The sequence below is a fragment of the Zootoca vivipara genome, chromosome 3 (assembly GCF_965207765.1).
Source record: "Zootoca vivipara chromosome 3, rZooViv2.hap1.1, whole genome shotgun sequence".
In the NCBI taxonomy this organism is placed as follows: Eukaryota; Metazoa; Chordata; class Lepidosauria; order Squamata; family Lacertidae; genus Zootoca; species Zootoca vivipara.
In genome coordinates this window covers 60,513,814-60,536,167 of record NC_142586.1, presented here as the reverse complement: position 1 = coordinate 60,536,167, position 22,354 = coordinate 60,513,814, and the positions used below count along the sequence as shown (strand labels likewise).

General features: G+C 44.3%; 1 protein-coding gene across 3 annotated transcripts in view; it reads left to right on the top strand.

Moving 5' to 3' along the window:
- The window catches only part of HIVEP2 (HIVEP zinc finger 2), a 152,257-nt gene that overhangs the window by 108,636 nt on the left and 21,267 nt on the right, over positions 1 to 22,354 (top strand). For all 3 annotated transcript variants that reach the window (XM_035108846.3, XM_035108847.3, XM_035108848.3), the window contains exon 4: positions 22,129 to 22,173. The gene's annotated coding sequence lies outside the window, so the exon portion shown is untranslated. The remainder of the gene's footprint in view (positions 1 to 22,128; positions 22,174 to 22,354) is intronic.

Below are 22,354 nucleotides of genomic sequence, written 5' to 3'. Positions count from 1 at the left end.
ATGATGAGTCAAAGCCGCTGGTCCTGGCATGTGATGCCTCTCAATACGGTCTGGGGGCTGTGCTGAGTCATAGGGAACCGGATGGGTCGGAAAAGCCCATCTCTTTCTATTCCCGTACGTTGTCGCCCACAGAGCGCAACTATGCTCAAATTGATAAAGAGGCACTGGCTATTGTGTCCGGAATCAAAAGGTTCTATGATTATTTGTACGGTCGCCATTTCTCCATTGAAACGGACCACAAACCACTGTTAGGGTTGTTCAACCCAAACAAACAAACGCCACAAATTCTCTCCCCCAGAATGTTGCGTTGGTCAATATTCCTGAATGGGTTCCAGTACACCTTGACCCATGTGCCGGGGAAACAGTTGTGCCATGCTGATGCGCTGAGTCGATTGCCCCTTCCTGGCGGGAGCAATGAGGATCCTGCTCCGGCGGAGCACATTATGATGCTAGAAACACTTCCGGGGGCTCCTGTAACAGCTACGGATATAGCTGAGAAAACTAGGAAAGATGCTGTTCTCTCCCGTGTGCTCACTTGGGTGGGGAGGGGGTGGCCAGGTGGTCCGCATGAAGAAAAATTCAGGCCTTATGCGACAAGGCAGCACGAATTGTCCATGCATAAGGGTTGTCTCCTATGGGGAGATAGGGTGATCATCCCAGCACCACTGAGAAACAGGGTTCTTGAGACGCTTCACATGGGACACCCGGGAATGGTCAGGATGAAGTCGCTAGCCCGATGTTATGTGTGGTGGCCTGGAATGGACCAGAACATAGAACAATGGGTACGAACATGCAAGGCATGCCAAGAGGTGCGGCCAGAAGTGGCCAGAGCACCAGTCCACTGGTGGGAGCAGTCCAGGACTCCCTGGAGCCGGCTGCACATAGATTTTGCTGGGCCATTCCAAGGGAAGGTCTTTTTGGTTATCGTTGATGCATATTCCAAATGGTTAGAAGTGGCGATGGTCCCTAGCATGGCATCAGCTGCCGTAATCAAGGTGTTGAGGCAGCTGTTTGCTACCCACGGGTTACCTGAGACCATTGTATCAGATAATGGGGCAGCTTTTGTATCCCAAGAATTCAGGGCATTCTTGGCTGATAACTTTATAAGAGGGGTCACATCCGCGCCCTTTCACCCATCCTCCAATGGGCAGGCTGAGCGCATGGTAAGAACAGCCAAAGAATCCATTGCGCGCTTAATGGAGGGTAACTGGTCGGCTCGCATTGCGCGAATGTTATTTTTGCAGCATGCGACGCCGTGTACTGCGACGGGCAAGTTGCCAGCCGAGCTGCTCTTAGGTAGAAGACTGGTAACGGTGCTGGATTATGTCCACCCAGATAAAATGCCAAACCGTAATTCAAGAGCAACCCCCCAGGCTGAGACTGACACAACAAGGTATCTCGCCCCTGAAGATCTGGTCTGGGTGAGGAACTATTCACGAGGTCCGCGGTGGGTGGCCGGTGTGATCACCCGGGCTAGTGGACCTGTGTCCTATTATGTGACCTTGGAAAATGGGCAAGTTTGGAAGAGACATATAGATCAGCTGAGGCGCCGGGCGCTCAGCAGGGAGGAGTCAGATAATTCATCCCTGGCTAATGACGCACAGCTGCGAGACCAGAGTGAAGATGGCCCAGAGGTGCAGTCACCAGGGGCTTCAGCAAATGAACCAGGGTCTGCTAGTCCTCAGGATGACGAGGTACAGGTCGGGAACCCCGAGATGTCTGGGACTCCATCTGTTCCTGACGAAACCCCTATAGCAGCCCCTCCACCACAGGTAACACCCAATCCAGAACCTGCAACACCTGTTGTCAGGAGATCAGGTAGAAGTTGTAGGACCCCACAGTACCTGAGGGATTACGTCTGCTGTGCTCACTAGGGGGGGAGGGGTGTTGTGTATTGAGTCAAAGGATTTTATATCTGTATTATTATTGTCTGTATTTGCATTAGGATAAAGTAACTGCCTTTTGGTTCCAGAGGGTACAGCTACTATTGGTTCATTTAAGCTGCTGTATTTGGATCCTCTGTCTTATTGGTTTCCTCCAAAAGGCAGCACTGTGATTGCTTGATATTGTTCCCTCCAAAATGTATCCCTTCCTAGCTAGTCCCCTGTCCCTATAAATGTAGCTTTCCTCTCCTCAGTCTTCAGTCTTGTTCACTTTAATAAAGAGCTGTTACTAGAGAACTGTCTCCAGCATGTTATGTCAAGAGAGCTGAAATCACAAACCCCACGTCACAACACATACACTGTTTATTATGGGAGAAGGTGGGGGGAAATGTCACTTGATTCTCCCGAGACCTGCATTTTGAATGTGGTGTCTTTGCAGACAAGTGTCTAACATCTGTTTGGGATGAAGCTGTTGACTATGCAGGTGTGTGGGTAGAATCCTTAACAATGTTCCTTGCAGTGCAAAGAAGCCATAGACACACAGACACCATCAAGGTAGTATGTAGGCCTTGGTATTAGTTCTGGTGTCTGATCATTCTGGTTTGCATAACTCAGTAGGTCAGAACAGCCTGTGATCTAGAACGTTCTGGAGCTCACTCTGCAGATACATTTCTGCTTTGGTTGACTAGCCCTGCCTAATGCTTACAAGCATCTTTCTGGTGATCCTCCAGTGATTCATAGACTAGGAAATCCTGCTTGTCTTTTGTCTATAGTATTTGCTGCTTTCCAGAATGGAGAGCAAAAGGGTGGAGAAGCTGTGGCCCTACAGATGCTGTGTGGCTGCAACTCCCACTAACCCAACCCAGCAACATCTGGATGGCCATAGGTTTCCCAGACCTGGGATATACATTCCAAATATGTCTGTAACCATACCTTTTCCCAAACCTATGAGCACTACTGTTTGCTGCTTAGACATCTGATGATGCCAGCCTTTCTTCATTCAACTTTGAAGTGCTGGGGACTTGTGCTGCAAATGGTTTATTTTCCCAGGGTTTCTTAGAATGAGACCGTGATAAAAAAAAAGTTTAAACCAATTTTAGGGGGAAATAATAAGACATCTGTGTTTCTGTTGCATATATTTCAGCTTTCAATGTGAGGAAGCATTCTGAGTGCTTGCAGGGCATTAATACTCTGTGTATTTGGAGACAGTTCTTGAAATCCTTTTGGCACTGTTTTGAAACTAAAATGCAGACAGACAAGGATAGTCTGAAGGAGAAATTCTGTATTGACACTAAACCATTAAGAGTACTATGTTTACACAGTCTTCTTTCCTCGTACAATAGTAAATAAAGCAATCCAGAATTCTGCTGTGTGTATAAATTGCCTAACACCCTGTTTGTAACCGCATTAGTTTGGAAGCATGTCCTGTTGATCTCAGCGGAACTTATTTCCATGTAAATGAGCTTAAGTTCCCCACTCTCCCATTTAGGGCCCAGTCACGGTTTCATTTGTCCTGAGAGTTCTAATATTTTGTATTGATCTCTCATCATGCGTCTGAGAGGCGTTTTCCTTTGACCTGCTGTTTTCCTTGAGGAAACCTACCATTTACTGCTAAATTGGAACAAACATCAACCCATGGAAAACCTGAAGGAAAATATGTTTTCTTCTGAACTGGTCTTAAAACACTCCTGAATGGTATTTGTTTATTCGAGCTGTGTTTTGGGCTGTCGACTCCCACCTCTTTTCATTATATCTCTGCCTACTGCTGCAAGATAATTTTCCCAGTTGTCTCTCCAGCTTCAAGCAGTGCACTTCCAGTTTTCTTGACAAGCTTAAATTGCAATTAAACAATATGTGTGGAAAGTGTGTGTGTGTGTGTTCGTTCTGGCTTGTTTGTTTTGATTGGTTGTGATGGTTCCCATCACAGCTTTATTTTTAGTCTTTAATAATACCGTAAGTATTAAATAATATGTATCGCAGTGGTGGCCAAACTTGGCCCTCCAGCTGTTTTGGGACTACAATTCCCATCATCCTTGACCACTGGTCCTGTTAGGTAGGGATGATGGGAGTTGTAGTCCAAAAATAGCTGGAGGGCCAAGTTTGGCCACCACTGATGTAGCGGAAGGGTCCTGGCTCCTTTGGTTTATGTTGAATGATTGATTGTCATGGACTGGCTGGATGCAGAGGAGTGGTAAGAGGCAACAGCTGGGTAACCCCCAAGCAAACGCCCAATGGAAGAAGGCTCAGAGTTAGGGGGTTGGTAGTGGGACGGTGATGAGTGGTCAGAGGGAGGAGAGGGTACCGATTGGTAGGAGGAGATGTTGGACACTGAAGAGGTAACGGTATAGTGAACAGGAAGAGGCTATGGCAGAGAGCAATTCAGACTCTGAGGCAGAAGCAGAGTGGAGGCAGGCTGCTGAAGTCTCCACCTCCTTCAATGACTAGCTCTTCTCCTTCCTGGTCTCCCAGAACCCAAAGAGGTATGAAGAGGGTGGAGCAAAGAGACACTAGACAAAGGAGCCTCAGGTTGCTGGGGAAGGACCTGAGGGAGTAGGAGCCTTAGAGAGTGGTGGAAAGCAGGGAACTTCAGTTCTGACAACAGCCTCATTGGGGCAAGACCTACTGAGAAAAGTCACTGTGATCACTAGGCCTGTTTTGTTTCTTTGAATAAAGTGTTAACTACATTGACACCTCATGAGTTGTTGCTGACTTGCTCCCAACTCCCGCCTTCACATTGCCTGATTATCTGCGTTTCTGATTCTATGAGTTTCTGGTTCTCTAGTTCTTTGATTCTCTGACTCTCTGCCATAGTTAAGCAGAGCTGAAGGTGGAGATGACACAATAAGCAGACTATTGATTGTAGGAAGAATGAATGGGAAAACAAAGGGTTTCAGGAGTATTTGGCCAAGTAAAACCTGAGGTAAAAAATCACAAGTGGGAAAACCCAGCCTAGGACAATATTGGAAGCAGGGCAAAGAGATAGGGACTTAAGGGAAAGTGTTGCTGGGCCCTTCATCCTAAACACACACACTTTCCTAAACACACTCAAATTAATAATGAAGGAGCGTCTCCTCCCCCATCGTTCTGTCCAGACACTGAGGTCCAGTGCCGAGGGCCTTCTGGTGGTTCCCTCGCTACGAGAAGCCAAGTTACAGGGAACCAGGCAGAGGGCCTTCTCGGTAGTGGCACCCACCCTGTGGAATGCCCTCCCACCAGAGGTCAAAGAGAACAACTACTACCAGACCTTTAGAAGGCATCTCAAGGCAGCCCTGTTTAGGGAAGCTTTTAATGTTTGATGGATTTCTGTATTTTAATGTTTTGTTGGAAGCCGCCCAGAGTGGCTGGGGGAACCCGGCCAGATGGGCGGGGTATAAATAATAAATTATTATTATTATTATTATTATTATTATTATGAAAAGCAACTCAGTGTGGTAAATCATTTTAAGTTTCATTGATGAACTAGCTGTATACTCTATTCATATGCTCACATTGATTTATTGCTGGGGATAGCTGATGTTTACAAGTGTTTAAATAATATATTTTGTTACTTGTCAGTAATAGGGAAATCAGTATTTCCTTCTGGAGTTTGCCTCTGTGATTTAGGTATTTTGTACCAAACACCTGATGAAGAGAAAGACCTTTACTTTGTACTGTGCCATACAAACCTGTTTGAATAGAGTCTGTCTGCATGGATGTCAATTCAGGCACGACAAACTGAGCTTCTGATCCCAAAATATAGAATGCACTTCTGTGTATTGAAATAGCTAACATTCTCTCCTGAAAGAACCATAAGTGTTTGTATCTTATTCTTGGCAAGATTTTGAGATGCAATGCCCTTGAAGCCAGTCAGAGGCTGACGTGCATATGAGTGTGCCAGGGTTGTGAGTAAGGGTTTCATCTTTACAACGTAAGAGTAGACCCACTCTGCCCCAGCCACCAGATTCACTGGCAGGGGAGCATCGCTCAGTTTGCTGTTTGAACCAGGAAGCCTGGGTGACTGACTTCCCAAGAGGGTATCTTGTTAAACGTGCACACCTTGAGCCTGCCGTTCAATGTTGTGAGAGCCAACACTGTCAGCTTACCTAGTATCTCTTTAACAGAGCTACAGAGTCAACATCTGAACCTAGAAGTGGAGCCCCAACCAGCAATTTCTTCTAGAATGCAGTGTTGACTACAGCGGCTGTCCCTGGAACGCAGCCCAGGGAGAGAACAGCTGGTCCACGCATGCCAAAGGCCTTTCCTGAACTGTAATGGCCTCACCTCACCTGCCCTTCCCTTGCTATTTGACACTCCTTTTCTCACTCCTCATTGTTGTTTCCCGGCCTTTCCCCTAGTCATATCTGTCTAATGTAGATTGCAAACTCCCTGGGTGGGGACTCACTGAATTATTATTGTTCTGTGGAACCCCTGCTTCTGCAGCGTTCCCAGTGCCAAACCTCTTGGCAATACAATACTTTGAATTACAGACCTAAAGATTTGAGTCAAGTAACAGGGTTAGTGACTGTTCTAGGGACAAATTCCAGAGTGAGAGCCCTTCTGTCCTTCTGTTCAGAATCACGAGTGCAGCAGTAGCAGCATATGATGATTGTCGCTACCCTGTAAGTCACATTTCAAATGATATAATTACCGAACGCTCTCTACTGGGAGCTAACTCACTTTATACTTGCCTCACTAACATTTGCAGTCTCAAAGCTCATTGCACGGTGACAATCCTGTGTCCTGTATCGTGTCTTCGTTTTGATCCATTGGTACTTTGCCATCTAGTTCAGAGGCTGAATATGTTCCGAGCTGGCAAGCAAACTCAGATCCATGTTAGCAGCTTTCACCAGATGGTGGTGTGTTGTTTTGAATTAAGCATCAGTGGAACAAGCATACATGGGCTGATGAGGTATACTATTCCACTTGTTTTTGCCAAAAACAAAAAACAAAAAACTATGCAATGCACTGAGTGGCCATCTTTGCCACATGGTATAGCTGAATGAGAGAGGGAGGGGGTATTTCGAGGGAGGCAATAAGGCAGCAAACACTGGTGTGTATGTGTGTTTGTTTTTCTGTGTGCATTCAGTTTTAGCAGTTTGACTGGCAAATGTAACTTGACTGCAAGTCATGAACTTCATTGAATTTCATCCAAAAAAGACACAGCTGAGCAATCTGCAGGAAGCAATCTTTTCCTAGAAGTATGCCGTTCCAAACTGTACAAGTTATTGTGCTGCTCATAAAAGTGTCTGCACAGCTAAACCTGGACAGTTGGGTCCTGTTCAGATTTTTATATTCATCAGAACTGGGCTTCCAATATGGAAAAAAAAACCCACATTGTGCAGTGAAAGAACAGTGACAGGAACCCTTGGTTGTTTCTGGTTGCAGCTGTTTACTGAATTGTTTTTATTTTATTTTTTGCAAAATATGGAAAAATGTGAGAATGTTAGTTCAGTAATGGTTCCAAGCTTGACTCGTGGAAAATATGACAGTGTTTCCATCAGCAGTTAAGAGCAAGTTGGGTCTTTTATTTCTGCAGGGGAGGTGGCATGCAGTTTGCCCTACACAGGAAATTGTCAACGGTAACCTGCCAGCAGCTGTGCGAGGACTGCATGTAGGAGGGAAGAGTTCAAAGCTTTCCTGTCCTGATATTTTCTGATGGCGTTAACTTTTTCAAGTTAAGACCAAATATAAATGAGGATGTATAAAATGTTGCTGATCTAAGCTAGTGCAGATAGTTCTCATGGAACAGAGACCCAAATATGTGGCATACTTGAAATTATATAATTTGTGCACATTCACACACAATAGATAAACTACCTGCAACTTCTGGGGACACGGGAAAGTTGAAGGAACTTTTAGGCAGGCCTGTGTAGGGAGGGCAGCTGGGTACACTTCCCCAGGGCCTCGGAGAGCTAATTCAGCCCAGGGGCCCTGCCAGGGACCAGCAGCTCTGTCGTTTGAGTTTATAACTTTATTCTAACAAGACTCCCGCCCCGGGCCTCAGATTGTGGTCAGCCCCTCCATTCAGACTTTACCTTTCTTTCCCACCACCACTGAAATGGGGGCAGCACCTTTGCAACTTCCTGCTACTTGCCCACCAAGACAAATCCTAGCACCATCATGATTATATGCTGCTGGGCAAATAGGGTCACAAATATTAAGCTGTATCAAGTACCTCACGTTGCCAGGCAGAATGCAATAATGCCATTGCAACACTTCTCTCTGCCTCTCACTCAGGGGGAACATCACCAATCCAAACGTCCCATCTCTCAGGCTCTCACCCTAGGTAAAGGTCACAGGCTTATTGTCCACAGTGCAAAGCCTACAATTTCATATCCTGACAGGCAGGGTGGGCACACTGGAAACTTACTGAAGTGTAGACCAAAAGGGGGGAGGGGAATCCCATTTGATGTCTCTCCCTTTGGGGACAACGCTGCCACAGGTTGACCCTGCCTATCTATGCTATGGCCTATCTAAAATGTAATATAATATACATGCTGTTGCATCTGTACATATGTCAGTGGAAACAGAAGGAACATCTGAAACCGACAACAACAACAACAACAACAACAACAAACAACAACAACAACAACAACAAAAGCCACTAAAACTTTCCATTTTTCAACCATATTATCAGCTATAGCAGAAGAAGGACCCTTTGTGTAATGTTTGTGCTTTCCCTCTTTTTGGGATGATGGAGAGGTGTGTGTGTGTGTGTGTGTGTGTGTGTGTGTGTGTTATGTTACATTTTAGATAGGTCATAGCAAATTATTTGTAGAAAGCTAATAGCAATATTTAAATCAAGGAATAGAAAGCTTTGTCCTTGTTTAGCCAAAAGATATAAGGTGCTTGTCTAGATAGCGTTTCTCAGACTCTCTGAATTCAGCCCTTGTTTCCTTTTACATTTATCCTGCCTTCCATCCTTGTCCCCACCTCATGCCCAAACCAAGCCAGTTGGCAGATGAGGGAGGGCACAGAGCTTTGTCTACAAGAAACTGTGGAATGAGTTGGCGGGATATTTGAGTAAGAGGGTTATAGTTTGAGTCACTCAGCTGCCAGACCCAGAAGAGGGTTGTATAAAATGAACTCAGTGCTAGGAAGTAGCCCCCCCCCTGCCCCCTTTCCACTGTGATGTCAGTAATGCTACTTGTGTGCATGAGTCCTGATCACATGCAAATTTGAGGCAGGTTACAGCTAGACGGATGTTGAGAATTTACCTCTGGTCACGTTGTGTGACCAGAGCAATTTGTGTGCAGTTCAGGTCATGATTTCCACCCACCCATCTAGACACGCATGAAAAATTGTTCTCGCCTGTGGCTTGGAGAAGTCTCTAACGGCCATGCTGCACCTTGTATTGTATTTAGACTGTGATCTGAGATGGTCTTTAAGTCTTTATGCATCCTCACAAAGAGCCAAATTAATGAGACCTCATCAATGTGCAATTTGAATCAGTGTGATCTGCTAAAGAGTGTGTAGAAATCAAACGTGAAGGTGCTGCATTCAATTCTCTGCTGAATGGCAAGCTTTTGTAAAGTCCGAAGCAGGTGACACTCCGCCTTAGTTTTTCATCTCTTAATGGGATTATAAATTTTCCCTGCTGGAGTTGATCATCTTAACTGAAGTTTCTGACACACATCACAAGTAGGGTTATAGAATACCACTGCTGCTCCCATTAGCCACTTATTTCACATGTTCAATAGGCAAAGGGCTAACAGATTGCATGCAGGAATGGGCAAAGGAGTATGCGATGACAAACATTGAAAGAGGGAGAGCAAATACGTTTTTCAGAGAGCAGAAGAAGAGCTTAAATATGTGTGGTTTTTGTTTAAATGTTCTTTATTCAGCATCTTCGGTATGTGTAACACTACATTAGTTCATCCATTCAGAGAGAGAGAGAGAGAGAATATAGGTTTCTGCTCCAAGGAGCTTACATATGTGGGTGTTATTCAACTATGTTGTACTCAGAGAAGGACTACGGGAATTAAGGTGCCTAACTTAGTCATTTTCATTAAGTTCAGTGTGTGTACTGTTAAGTGCTACCATTTATTTAAGTGCTATGAATCTCACTGTTTGGCCTTGGGCCAGCCACTGTCTCTTAGCCCTGACCTCCCTCACAGGGTTGTTGTGAGGATAAAATGGGGAGGGGAGGGAAACCATGCATGCCACCCTCAACTCCTTGGAGGGAAGGTGGGATAGAAAACAAAATTTAAATATATAATATATGTATTATTTTAACCATGCTCATAGGGTTGTTTGAATAAATATTTGCTACAAAAACAAGAATTGGATGTTGAGTGCGGAAAGCTTCCCAAATAAATAAATAATGGCCATTTTACTGAGAACCTTTGTCCTGCTAGTCATCAGCTTGGTGCTTCCAGCTCTTGAAATATATATAATTTTGATGCTCAGTGAGGACTGCCTTCAGTGCAGGTTTGGGCATGGTTAAAGTGTGATCTTTTGTGGAAACATGAGCACTGTTAATGATGAAACCAGAGCTTTGTTAATAATGCATTATAATTATTACTTCTGTCAGGCACACATCTCATATTTCTCCTATTTTAGCCAGAGAATCCCAGTTAAACTGACTTGGTTTGATATGGTTCTTTTCTATACCCCTTTTTGTTTTGTTTTGTTTTTGTGACTGGGGAGCCTTTTGCAAGGTCAGTGTGCCTTTGCAATGCAAGTGCATCTATTTAACCTGGTGAAATACGTAGGCAGAGAATAGCCTACGTAACGAGCAAATGAGGGAACGCAATTTTAATAATACAAGGCACCTGATTGGCCCTGCCCTTTCCTCAAACAATGGAGATGTACGTCATTCTCCAGGACAAACAGTGCCTGTGGCACCGTGCTTCCCATGTTTGTACTGGTTTCCTGGGTGAAATCATCCACATATATTTCTGTGCATTACGAATAAAGCTTCTTATCCGACGTGTCAGTCAAACACATAAACATTTAAATGCTACCTAGGTGGAGAGCAGGGCTGTCCTCTCTTTTGGGGAGGGAGGTGCGATGGAGCACAATCTTTGGATGATGAAGACCCCAGGCTCAACATTGGGCATTTCTAGTTATAAAGGGCAGGCATCTAGGGAATGGGAAAGTCCTTTCGCTGTCTCAGGTCTGGGACTGGACAATATCTGGTTTTCAACATTGCGATATATCACCAGCTAAACATTGTGATATACTGATATATCACGATGTCTGTAATAAGGATGGAGTTATGTAGAGGCACTGGCTGGTTTCACAATTTCCCCCATGTCATTATTTTTTGCATAAACAAACACACCCACACATCCCATGATTCACGATATATTGCCAGGCCAAAAATTATGAAACTGATATCACGATATAGACTTCAAACTGGTTTTGGACGATATATCGATAGCACCCAGCACTCGCCTTGGATAATTCGCCAGATCAGGGATTTTAAAAATACCTGGTCAGTGGATAAATGCAGGGGTGGGTTTTGAGTGGACACTAGGTGGGTCTGGGTGGGTCAGGAGGTAGAGAGCATAGCCATGTCTGGCAGGTTATAGGTTGAAGCCTGGCAGATCTGGGCACCAGTTCATTAGGAGGCTAAATTAAACCCTCTACTTCAAAAAAACAAAGCAAAAACAACAACAACAAACCCACACCTGGTTTATTCCACAAAATTATAGATGTGAATAAATACGTAAAATATGGTACAGTTGGCAAACCATAAAATCTGGTGCTTTCAGATACTTTGGAGATGGTTGGCAAGCTTTGGAAGGGTGTTGGTTTTTAACTAGGGAAATGATGCCAATTGAAGGACTGAACTTCCTCCAATCTAGTTTGGATCTTCCACACCATAACTTTAGCCTGGCCAGTGACCATTGACACTTATTCTATTTTGCTTTGTGGGACCCACTGCTTTTGTTGAATCTATGTTGTTATGGTTTGTTTGTTTTTACTGTCTTACTTGTTTTAAAATTATTTTGCTTGTTTTTATAACTTGCCTATTGCATTGTAACCTGCCCTGGTACCATGTGGTGAAGGGCAGGTTAAGAAGTCTTACATTTAAATAAATGTAGTGTGGTCTTTGGGGACTTGCCACATGATGGCGCTAGAGACCTGGATGCTCCTGTGTTGGCTGGTGTCTTATCTAGGCAAACAAGGATCAGCAGTTACTTTAGTGGCTTCCGGAGCTTGAAATTGTGAGGGATCATCAGGAGATCAGCAAGTTCTGGGGAGAAGAGCGACATTCTTGCTATTTGACCACAAGGAGGATGTGTGTCTTTAGAGATGGCCCTGAAAAAAAAAAACTTGAAAAATTGGGATCACATTCACCTAGGGTTGCCAGACTCAATAGAGGACAGGACTTCTGTGCCTTTAATTGCCCTGTTCTTTTGAGTCTGGAAACCTTAAAGAGAAACCAGCAGACCCTTTGCTTGGTAATTAAACAAAAGGGTCTGCTGGTTTCTCTTTAAGGTTTCCAGACTCAAAAGAGAGCAGGGCAATTAAAGGCACAGAAGTCCTGCCCTCTATTGAGTCTGGCAACCCTACATTCACCTTATCTCCACCGTCTAGCTAGCAGCTTTGTATGGGTGCCAAACTGCTATAATTTAATCCCTGAAAAACTAGTAGCAATCACTATGATGATGATGCAATTTCCTCCCTTTATGGTTCTTCGGAACCTTTCGCCATTGTCCGATAATTAGCCGGAATATCTTGCCCCTGTCTTCTCTGTTGAAACGTAAGAGGCATTCTGTGGTATTGAGAAGAGATAGATGCAACAGTGGTTGACAGCGTTTACCTGACCTTTAGCCACCCATGGTGCCGTGGCGCACTGGGAGTAACAGTGGGAGGGGCAAACACACCAGTAGGAGCCCTGGATTGGCTCTTCCAGTGCGTTCACACCATGGTGACCTTTCTGCCCCATCTCCTTCCTGGTACTCCCCAGTGAGTAGGTGACAGGTGGTCAGGTAACTGCTGCTGCCCCAACATGGGAGGAGAGGAGGGCTGGAAGAAGAAATAACTCTTCCTGCAAATTCAGTCTTTTCCTTTTGGTTTTCCTTATGAGGAAGGCCAAATGAGGCGGTAGGGCAGATCTCAGCAGGCTCCAGTGTTCTGTATCATGGCTTACAGCTTTTTTTCAAACCCTTCCTTGATTCTGGTGGAGTCTGGAATGCAGGGGCGATATCTGGAAAACTGTAAGTGCTCACTTTGTAAATGGGTACTCAATAAAACTTTCTTTTTTGGTGTGTGTGGGGGGGGGGTAAAAGGGCAGGGTAGGAATTATACATAAACTTTCATGTTGCAGAAATTGCTGTGTCACTTCCTGACAGCTAGTCATGAAATATGCCGAAAGAAGACTGGAAGGATACTTTGTGAAAGGGTTAGAGCACTCCTGAATAATAAACCATATCCCATGAAATATCTGTCCTAGACTGGGCAAAATATTTATGCGCCTGGCTTGCAGGATGCAAACAGTTATGGCCAGCTAAGACACAAGAGTTTTATGGCATCTCTAATTACATACCACATTACTTCATTACATTGTGTTATACATTATGCATTATATTAACCAATCAGGAACTTAAAGAACTTCAGCCCACTATGTGTAGCTCATCACTTCAACAGGAACTGCTTCGTCTGCTGTAAATAATTAATTGCTACCACGATAATCTTGCCTGCCTGCAATGCCATACATGCATATATCTTCCTTTTGCATATACATGCCCAGTGTATATCTTCCTTTTACATATACATGCCCATCCTGCCTGCTTTTTAAACTCGTGGGCAATTATAGAAGGTTAGTAGGTGTTGCAAGATCTGCTAGTGTGCCATGTACACACATGAATGTGAACATCTGTTCTGGCCATGTATTCACTGGAGAATTAGCAATGAGCAGTGCATTTCTTTTGATCTTGACTCGAGACATTTGTGTAAACATAGACTGAATTGCATTGGCTTTTAAGACCTTGCTTGTTTTGGGAGAACCTGGCATTGACCAATAAGGAAACCAACATCAGTTGCTTACTTTGGAGAGCTAGCAGGAACCACACCATTATTGCAATTGTTGGCATCCGTCTATCCCAGGAGACAATAAAGGAGTGCGCCTTTGGGGGTGAAGTCAGACTGTTGGAAAGTTGCAGCACCTGCTGTGGCCGTAGAGACCGATGTATGAGAGACATGTTTTGTTGCAGCTAGGGCAGTTGAAGGAACCCGGTTGTGCTGCTGCCTCGTTTCTTCTTTCTGTGCTCCTCGCAGTGGTCATTCCTCCTCTGGTCACTGCTATGGATTCGCAACCTGACTGTCTGACTTATTTATAAAAGGTGTGAAGTTTTAAAAGTACCAATGTGCCAATATGAAATGATTTACAGTGGTGCCTCGCAAGACGAATTTAATTCGTTCCGCGAGTCAATTTGTTTTGCGAAAAATTCGTCTTGCGAATCACGGTTTCCCATAGGAATGCATTGAAATTTCTTTTTTTGCCCATAGGAACTCATTAATTAAATTTCAATGCATTCCTATGGGAAACCGTGATTCGCAAGATGAATTTTTCACAAAACGAATTCATCTTGTGAGTCACCATCAGTTTGCAAGACGCATTCGTCTTGTGAAAAATTCGTCTTGCAGGGCATTCATCTTGCGAGGTACCACTGTATAAGCAACACACTGCTCTGCTTCCAGTACAGAAACATAACATATAGAATTAAAAGGGTTAATGTGTTACACAGACTAACCCAACCACTAGTTGCCTGGACCCTAACCTTAGTTGCTATTGCAGAAAACCGAAACAGAGAATCTCTGAATATGGAGGCAGAGTCTTTGTTTGGAGGAAAGTGAAAGAATCAGGAAGGGGGAAAGGTTACATGCAAAGCAGTAGTTTTCTTGTCTCATGAGAGCAAAGGTAGGCAAAACTGAGAAAATGCAGAAGGGAGTAAGAAGTACAGGGCATGAAACAAAGAAGTTACCTGTCCCAGCATGACCGGAGCCCAAACTTTCAGATCTTTTACTGTGACTGGTGGGTTCACCTTCATGGCTCATGGCAGGAAGTTGAAACCCTTCAGCCGAAGACTATGTGCGATCTAGCTTTGCTCTGAGCAATGAAGTCGCCCTGGTGGTCATGAGAGAGAGCCTCTGTTGTGTGAGTAAATGCTGATCCCAGTCCGTGCCAATCACAAGTAGCATTGTGTGTAAATGGTTCCCAGCCCTCAAGCACAATTTGGACCATAATTTCTCCATTTCCTTAGAATTCCCAAGTTTTTAGCGAAAGCAGGAGCACTAGTAGGGCAGAGCTGCCCCATGGCTTGGCTTTCATCTTGTGGCATGACACTCAATTAACTTGACTCAGGATGTCTCCAGAATTTCCTCCACTTGAGCTTAACTTGACACATATCTTTCCTGAATCCTCCCCATGACCCTAGTTACTTTGGGACTACTTAGGACTCTGCTATGGATCAATACCTCACCAGTGTTTTTGTAAAGGAATAATCTTTATATTTTAAAGCCATATTTTGTTTTTTGTTGGTGGGTTCACAAGGAACCCAGAGATCATCAGTGGTTCAAAGGGAGGAGTCATGCTGCAGTTGCACAACTAACCATATCAGGTAAACAATAATTTTACCAACATTTTGACAGGTGGAAAGATTATTTCAACAAGCTCCCTCCCTCCCTCCCTCCCTCCCTCCCTCCCTCCCTCCCTCCCTCCCTCCCTCCCTTCCTCTCTCTCTCTCTCTCTCTCTCTCTCTCTCTTGGTAAGAGAGCCCATGAGCCATAGGTGCCAACTCCCTGGGGCCCTGGGTGTCCAAGCACCCACAAAATCCACATGAAGGGGCTGGGCACCCCTTAGCTCTGGGGACCCACAAATTTCAGTGCCAAGGACATGCACGCTGCATGGCACCTTCTCTGACTGTCTGGATACCCTCTCTAAACATTGACTGACCTGTCAGAGGAACAGAGAGAGCCGGGGGACAGTAACAATGCCATGAATGGCTTAGTGTTTGGGTCTGCATGTTACGGATTTGAGGACAGGAGAGAGCATGAGGCTTGCCAGGTACAGGAAGCAGCAGGTAGGAAGCAGCATCATGTGGTCTGGGAGAGGGTGCAGGATGAGGACAGTCCAAGAAGACGGTGCTGGTGGATGTGGGAGAAGGAAATGAATGAGGATACAGTGGTACCTCTACTTACGAATAACTCTACTTACGAATGTTTCTACTTACGAATGGAGCTCCGTCCGCCATCTTGGATGCGGTTTAGATAGGATTTTTTATACTTATGAATTTTTATATAGGGTTGCTTCGACTTACGATTTTTTTCTCCCAATGCATTCCTATGGGATTCGACTTACAATTTTTTTCCTACTTACAAATGTGTGTTCGGAACGCATTAAATTCGTAAGTAGAGGTACCACTGTAATTGGAAACCTGCCGATAAGCTGCTTCCACTCCCAGAAAACAGACCATGTGCTAAAAATGTTACGTCCGGGGAAGAGGGGGAACCATATGTTTGGTACTGGGAAGAAGTTACCTGCTGCCATGGGAGGAAGGGATTCAGATTTGTGAACCACTCTGGATTTTTCAAGGGGGTCTTTCTCTTGAGACATATACAGTACATCACTTCTGGATGGCTGAAGCCGGCAGAAGGAAACTAAATACAGTTTAGTGAGCGTGCCCACATTCAGAATAAATCTTTATGTGGATTTCTGTGACCTTACTACATGTGCAGTATGACAAATCTGTGCCTCTCTTCACAGTTCCTTCCGCTGAAGTCTGGCCCTTCACTGAACTAAGTTGACTACCTCTGTTCTAATTATAGGCCATAGGTGGAAGTGGAAAGACCCAGTCATAAGGGTTGGTGACATTCTTCCTTCCTCTCCCTCAGTCGCGTGGGGGCATGCCTTGAACTACCTGAACATAACATTTGTTCCTTATTTCATTGATGCATTTGCAACTCACTCTTCTCTGTGAGGAGGCCAGGGTGGGGTGATGAGAGGGTGTCCCTAAGAGGTCTCTCACCCTTTTACTACCTGGGGCCTAGACCACATTAGCTTCAGAGATGGAAATACATCAGACTCCTTCAGCCCGCTCAGGTAGAATTTTCTCAATACTTCTCTTGGTTTGTAGCATGCTGTCATCTAGTATATAATACCTTTATGATTTGCAGTTGGACTTGTTAGGTGTTCGTTTTTGAAATGGCACTAGATTTTTATGTTTGTTAGCCTTCATTCCTTAGCTCAGTTAGCTTTCTTATCTGAATTTTGTAATAAGTAGCTGTTCCCTGGTTCTTTAGAGATATCTTGAAGTAATGTGGGTTTTTATCTTTTTCTCCTACATAAAAGAGAGAGAGAGTGAAAAGTAACAATTGCAGGAGCTTCAGTTAGTATAGATCTCAAGGATGCATATTAGATACACCAACGTCACTGTGCTTAGCAGCACCACAGAGAACCTGCCATGTATAAGAATGTAACTGAGCAAGCAGACAATTGTATTGAAAACCAGGATGCTGCTTTGCATTTAGGTGAGGTTAAAAAAAAAACACCACCTAAAACATCAAGTGTTAGACTTGCTAAAAATATGAATACAGTCATACCCAGTGGGTAGTCCTGGCTATATTTAGATTTTATGCTTGCCTTTATTTTTTAACGACACCTCCAGTGTACCTTCGGTTCTCAGCAAAGCACTGCTTCCTGTGTTAGTAGGAAAGGAGGATCAGATCTTGTCAGGTGTCATTTATCATTGCATTGCAAATGGGTGGTTTTTGGGGTAGGAAGAACAAAGCTTAATATAACAGTGAACAGCAAGAGCAATCTCTCCCCCCCCCCCGGCAAAAAAAGACAACTGCTCGCCTTAAACAGTTTGCTCTTTGCAACTGCAGAGTCTTCTCTGATCACCCACGCTCATCTGGCTGGTGACGCTGTAGGAGCTTCATTTGCATGAACTATTTTTGCAACTATTGTGTGTCTTTTGAGGAAAGAAGCAAGAAGACTGGCTTGTAGTGATTCACCATCTCAAGGCGCCCTAAAATGTGGAAGGGAGAAGAGAAGAGACGTATGCATGCTGATTTCTCTTAAATGTTTCTGAGTGGCAGAGCTCGGCTCAGCACCAAGGCACAGGGGCTGCTTCACACAATGCATGTGAACATGTCACATAGGCATGCAGCATGGGTGTAATTGCATCAGATTGCCCTTTCCCATGTGCACATTTTGGCAGATGTGCCTTTGTCGACAAATAACGTACAAAAGAGTATTAAATCAAATATATCTAGTGTAGTTTTTAATATACGATTTGCTTCAGAAAACCAGCATCTAGTTAGATGGAGCAGCATATATAACACAGGTGAGCAAACATATACAGGTGGTGACCGATTTGCTGCATTCCAGGCCTTTGCATGCACCAGCAAGGCCTGTGTAAGTCCACCCTGTTCCGCCCCTTTTTGGTGACATTTTTGGGACACTTCCAGCTTCAGTGTGATGTGTGTGGTTGCTCACATATTGGACGCACCCAAAACGGTTGCTGCCTGTATGTAAATATTTACGGACAAGCCTGCAATAGAGCCAGTGTAGTGCAGTTGCTACTATGATGGCCAGGCATTTGGGACGCTGAAGTCCAAATCCCCACTTGGTCTTGGAACATGCTTTGCAACTTTGGGGAAATCACTTTCTCTAAGCTTAATGAATCGTATTGTTTTGGTTTTTCTAGCATGGGAGAACTTTAAAATATTCAGTAAGTTTTGGAAGTAGAGTGTACCCTTTTCTACATTTAAAAAGTTTCTCCTGGTTGAGTTCATTCTGCATGTGGAAAAGGATTCTATATGAGCTAATGAGCTAGTATAACTCTCTCTCTCTCTCTCTCTCTCTCTCTCTCTCTCTCTCTCTCTCTCTCTCTCTCTGTGTGTGTGTGTGTGTGTGTGTGTGTGTGTGTGTGAAACAACCATTCAATCTTTCATGAAGAGCCAGTGAAAAGTCCTGGAAATTACATTCCTACATGGAAAAACTTGGGAAACAGTGTAGACTGCCAGCTACAAAGCCACAATCATAAGAGACTTATAACCTCTCTCTACCCCTGCTCTATAAGTAAATATTGAACATCTGAAATAAAATGTATCTGATCTGGTAAAATAAATACTACTCCATCACTGATATATCCAAAGAAAGTTTTCACTTTGTTTCTCAATAATGCTTGATGAGAAGAGTAGAATACCAGACCCTCCTTTTATTACAGGTTTGCAATTTGAAGTCCAAATGTTATACTGCTTGGAGTTGCCTGACTGTCGCTTGGAGAACCTTGTGTGTTAGTCAGAATGTTAGATGCCTCATACCAGGTCAGACTATTTGAATTGGATACCTTTCCTGTCACTGAGCTATGGTACCCCCCCCCCACTGCTGCCAGGCACAACTGGCAAAAGCAGAGAGACTCTCCATCAGATCGTGACAGTGCACAGGTAACTTCTAGTGGATGCTATAGGCACAGCATGCAGCACTTGACTTATGGAGACCTGCTGCATGGAGGCAGATGAAACTCTATAACAGGCATCCCCAAACTTTGGCCCTCCAGATGTTTTTGACTACAATTCCCATCATCCCTGACCACTGGTCCTGTTAGCTAGGGATCATGGGAGTTGTAGGCCAAAACATCTGGAGGGCCGCTGTGATGTTCGTGCCCGTCAGTACCCTCAACCTCTTTCCCCTTAGCACTGCCCACTCACCCTCCGGAGGCTGCTGGGCTGCTCTATTACCCGGGGAAGGGTCTGGCTGTACCTCTATGGCTCGAACGGGGTTTCAAAAACACTTCTTTAAACCGGTATCGCTGCCACCACCCGGGAGGGTCCCCTTACAGACCTCCGGGACAAAGAATACACGTTCTGCCTGGTAGAGGGCAAAGCAGCCTAGGACTGGGTTTAGCAATGCAACCAGAAAGGACCAAGATCCACAAGAAATCTCTTTTAACTATTTATTATAAAATAGCTTAAACAAGGTAACATGCAACAGTTCTCAAGTAAAGGGAATACAAAGATAAAACAAGAAAAGAATAGCTAACTTACAAGTACAAACTTAGAATAAGGTTGATCCAAGACTGCATCTCTCCATCCTGGCAAATTGCAGTCAAGAGCCATCAGCAGACCTCAGTCTCTCTCAGGCTCTTTGAAGACGAACAGAACAGCAGTACCTTGCTGGGCCATTTTGCAAGACAAAAGGAACCAAAGAAGCTCATCTCTAACAGACTTAAATCCCCAGAACTCTTAAGGTGTTCCACGTGGGCTTATGGATCATTATCCAATCTACGTTAGAGTTGAGGTTTGAATAATCCAATCAAAGGACCTACAACCGTTAGTCTTGTCAATCAAATAGAGGCTACACAGATGTCTTGTGTTTACCCATTAATCAACCTGCAGGGCAATTAACGCCTTCAGTTCTCAGAGCACACCGGACAGAGTTTCCTCCCTAATTTCTTATCGCACAGGAATGGGAGATTTCACAGCTGCAAGGTTACACGGGATCAAAGGAGTCAGAAATCTTTCTCTTAAGGTTCAGAAGTTTACTTTCCCAGGCCATTCTCCCTCTCGATGGCCAAAGTCCCATGAATCTCTGCAGTTCCCATGATGCTCTGTGCCTAAATCCATGACACCCCCTTCCCTAACGGAAATTTGGGGTCAAGGCGTCCCACATTTCCGCACACCCCTGTAAGGTAGGACACCCAGCCTGTGAGGATCATAATAAACATAACAGCTACTCAACAGACTGGTACAAGCGACTGAGGGCATCCGCCACAACATTCTGCTTTCCAGGGATATGAACCACAGTAAAATTGTAATCCTGCAAGGCCAAACTCCACCTTAACAATTTCTGATTGGAGTTTTTCATGCGTGATAGCCAACATAAAGGCGAGTGATCAGTCTGCACTTGAAACTCCGCCCCCCAAAGGTAAACCTTCAGCCTAGAGAGAGACCATAGGAGCGCATAACATTCTTTTTCCACAGTGGAGTAATTTTGTTCACGGGGCAATAACTTCTTACTCAGGTAAACCACTGGTCTCAACTCCCCTTCGGGATCTTTCTGAAGCAAGACTGCTCCCAGCCCTGTATGACTAGCATCCGTTTGGACCACAAAGGGTTTCTGCTGGTCCGGGGCTAGCATCACCTTATTACTGGTCAGGGCTTGTTTCAACAACACAAAAGCTCGCTGACACTCTGGCGTCCAAGTTACTTTGGTGGGCAATGCTTTTTTACACAGATTAGTCAGGGGAGCGGCAATGGTGGCAAAATGTACAATAAACCTACATTTTCATCACTGTGGCCGAGAGAGATATTTGGTAAGAAGGAAAGATGTTATTTCCTTTATTTATGTAATAGCGTCGTTATTTTGCTCGTAACCATCTGGCTTTCTTCAGAGTCAGTTCCCTCCCCCAAGCAACTGTGCCTTTTTATTTATTTGGTGCTTGGCTAGTGAGATAATTAATTAGCTTATTAATGAAGCCAGTATTTTGTACATTGCAATTTGAAAATTATTTGTAAGCCAACACCTGTTCTTTAGATGAAGCCATGTATTCAGAAACATAGTAAGTATGGTGCAAAAATAATTTATTGATTTCTCCCATCCTTTTGAACAGACGTTCCTTTTATGACAGGGGTGTGGGGACTTTTCCTCATTGAGGACATTTTGACTACTGGGAAAACAGAGTTTCAACCAATGGGGGGGCAGATCTAGATCCAAAAGTGTGTGGAGCCAAAGACAAATGTAGGTGGGATTTGCAATGTTGCATAATTGCATTGCGCTCTCCTTTCTACCTGTTCCCTCCCTCCCTCTCCCTTCCTCTTTCTCCTCTTCCCTTCCATCTCTCCACCTCTTTAGCCTTCCCCACTTCTCTCCCCACCCCCTACACGGACACAGGTAAGAACTGATCTCCTGCAGAGGTCTTTCCCCTCCTCCATCCCTTGTTTCTTCTGTCAGTTTTTGTCTCTCACCCCCCATCCTGGACTCACTATACAACAGCTTCATTTCCTTATTTAGCACTGCTGGGGAGGCCAGTGGCAGAGATATTGGAGTTTGTTGACTGTATACTCAAAGATGTAGCATAAAAAGCTATATTGGCTAGGACTTTTTTTAAAAAACATATTCTTCAGAACAGAAGGTAATGTGTCCGTCCGTCCCCCCAAAAAACCACCCTAGTTTCTATTCATTGAAGATGGATAAGCGCTGGAACAATTTTAAAATAGTACGCTCTCTCTCTCTCTCTCTCCAAGGTCCATATAAATTTTTAACATTTTCCTAATTATTTTTGTTTTGTCTTTTCTTTCCCTCTAGGAAGCTTCAAGATAGTCATGTACAGTAGATGCCAAGAAGATGCAGGTAACTTAAAAAACAACAATACTCAAATTAAAGATATCCTTTGCTCTGGCACTAGAACAGGAAAGATTTCAAAACGAAATGGAGATATCCTATCCTTAGTAGCATGTATCATGGCTCTTACCCGTGTTTCTCCGAAAATAAGACACCGTCTTATATTTATTTTTCCTCAAAACCCCCCACT